Source organism: Hipposideros armiger, unplaced genomic scaffold (genome assembly GCF_001890085.2).
Source record: "Hipposideros armiger isolate ML-2016 unplaced genomic scaffold, ASM189008v1 scaffold_380, whole genome shotgun sequence".
NCBI lineage: Eukaryota > Metazoa > Chordata > Mammalia > Chiroptera > Hipposideridae > Hipposideros > Hipposideros armiger.
The window spans coordinates 1,169,443-1,172,223 of record NW_017731730.1 but is presented as its reverse complement, the minus strand read 5'-3'; the positions used below and the strand labels follow the sequence as shown (position 1 = coordinate 1,172,223).

Below are 2,781 nucleotides of genomic sequence, written 5' to 3'. Positions count from 1 at the left end.
TCTTGGAATGAAACAGAATTATTCCCTTCCTCCAAATGAGAGGTAATGACTTCAGTAGTGGGTGAATTATTGAACTGAAAATGTGGATGGATGGTGTGAACATAACAAAAGGCTATTAGATGTGATTATAATCTCTGACACACTAAGGGGAATGACATAAAAAAGGAATATCTAATAGTCACACATTTTTCTAAAGTAGATCTCTGAGACGTGAATTGCTCATGAGCAAACTCTTCCCTTTTGAATTTCAAACATTGATAACCTGTCATAAAACAGTTTTGGAAGTTTCATATGTGAACAGAGCATTGTATTACACATAGGAAGACAAGATTTTGTATCTTCTTTCTAAAAGCTCACAATTGGTTGGACCCCAAATTCATGCATACATTTATTCATTCACTGTCCCTTCCGTGTTCATGTAGCAGGTATGCTGGGAGTAGATTAAGATGACGAGAACACACCCTGTGCCCTCTGGCTGCGGTGAAATGGTCTCCCATTTCAAAGGCACATTATAGAGATGTTGGCATGGGCTACCACCTTTCAGACACTCTTTTGAATGATCTCGTTTATTTTTTACAGGACAGTGAGGTAGGTGTTGTCATCCTATTTTACCAGTGAGAAAACCAAGATTCAGGATTGTTCAGTTACTTGCTCAAAGTGATACAGCTAACAGCTGTCAGGGCTGGAGTTTGAACCCATGTCATGTCATCATAAATCCAAGCTCTTTTCAGTATGCCATGCTCTACCTTGTCCCAAGGAAATGGTCTAAAATTGTATGTGATAGAGTTGAGGTGGCAGCTGCTGCTTCCCTCTGGTTTTGGGATTTATTTCCTTAGAAATGGGATGAAATTAGAGTTGATATTTTAGCAGCCAGATCGGTTGGACATGAATCAACAGGGCTTCCGCACCTCATAGTCACTAATGGTGACATGAGTTAAGTTTTGGGTGATGGTGAATTTGATCATCAACTTGAGTAAGCCATGGGGTGCCCGGCTATTTGGTCAAACATTACCTTGGGTGTTTCTGTGAGGGTGTTTTTGGATAAGATTAACATGTAATCCAGCAGACTGAGTAAAGCAGATTGTGCTTCATAATGTGGGTGGGCCTCATCCCATCAGTTGAGGGCCTGATTAGAACAAAAGGGCTGACTCTCTTCCACGTCAGAGAGGATTCCTCCTGCCATCATGCCTGTGAACTGGGACGTCATCTTCTTTCTGCCTTTGGACTCGAACAGAAACTTCTTCCTGGGGGCCGGCCGAGTGGCTCAGTTGGTTAAGAGCTCGCTCAAGAGTTTGAGCTCTGAGCAACAGCAGTTNTTTCATTCAACAGGACAGGAGCCAGGAGAGAAACAGAGCTCTTAGGCTCCGAAAGAACATATATTTTTGTTTATAAAAGAGGAACTTGAGAGATGAATTCTGTAAACTCTCAAAGACTTTACAGGCAACTAAAGGGAAGAAGTCTATTGGAATTTTAGTAGAAGAATTAAGACATACGAATAATATAATTTGGAGGATTGGCATTCCAAAAGGGAGGTCAAAACAAGGGCTCTGGGGCACAGAAGAGGGTAAGAGAAATGCCAGCCAGGGTGAGGCGTCCATAAAACCTCCTGGAGGGAGGGGACATTTGAGCTGAGTCTCAAGGAATTGCAATGGACATTTTATTTGGTATAAGGAAAAACATGCTTTAGAATGAGATAATCAGGAGACTCTGCCCAATGTGCTATATTGTCCTATCCACACTCTTATGTAACTTCTTTCATGCAACAATGAAGTACAAACATTCTTTCACCACATCTTTCATTTTTCTTTTACGTAGCCATTTTAAGTGATTGTATAGTATTTTATCATACTTGTTACTCTTCCTGGACTTAATTTCTTTACCTAATCTCATTATATAATTGAGTCATCTCTATGTTTTCTATATTATTAGCAACATAAAGGACATCCTTGTTGCTATATTTTTGTGATACCCATATTCTGTAAACATCAAAGGTAAGTTTCCATACTATTGCTGGGTTTTGCTCCAAGAAAGCAGTGCCCATTTGCACTCCCACTAGCTGTGTACACAATAGAACAAGAAGAACCCCCTTCCTGCTCAGAAGTGGGTCCCCTATTTGTGCAGTAATACTGCACTTTCCTGAGCACCATTATTAAACAGGGCAGTGTGATATCCTGCCCAACACGTATGCTTCATCATAATCCTCAAGGGTGTTGAAGGTTAAATGGAATAATGTAGGCAGTACCCCACATAACAGGAACTTACTAAATGTGTCTAGTCCCTGTACATTTCTTTTCTTTTTTTTTCTTTTTTAGCTGAGCCATCCTGCTACCTATTGGCAGCTTAGCGGCTGCTCAGCTCGGGCCGGGCATCGAACCGCTGTTGCTCAGAGCTCAAACTCTTGAGCGAGCTCTTAGCCAACTGAGCCACTCGGCCGGCCCTTCTGTACATTTCTTGAACTCAGTACATTTCTTGAACTCAGTTGTATTCCTTGACTTTCAGCCCCTTAGGCTTGAGTCTTTCCATTTTTACTAAGCACTTTGTTGAAAAGGACTGTCTTATTATACCAACTTTTCCTAGGGCCAAGAGCTGCTGTAATTTCCAGACTTCACAAACAAGGCCCCATGTGAGTGATTCATGTCATTTCTGTCTCTGTAAAACTTGACACTCCTCCTCCTTCGCCTTCAGGTCATCCCTGTGGAAGCCCTCTTGCCTTCGCTGTCTGTTCCCTGGGAGCCCGCCTAGCGCCTTAACCAGCAGAGCCTCCCTGCCCTGTTCCTGTTC

General features: G+C 42.1%; 1 long non-coding RNA gene across 3 annotated transcripts in view; it reads left to right on the top strand.

The window, feature by feature from the left end:
* LOC109393465 (uncharacterized) overlaps positions 1–2,781 on the top strand; it is a 125,430-nt gene that overhangs the window by 102,837 nt on the left and 19,812 nt on the right. For 2 of the 3 annotated variants that reach the window (XR_002126264.1, XR_002126263.1), the window contains exon 4: positions 2,686–2,767. The exons of the other annotated variant lie outside the window; for it this stretch is intronic. This is a non-coding gene — a long non-coding RNA (uncharacterized LOC109393465). Of the gene's footprint in view, positions 1–2,685; positions 2,768–2,781 lie in introns of those variants that run through there. 3 annotated transcript variants of the gene reach the window in all.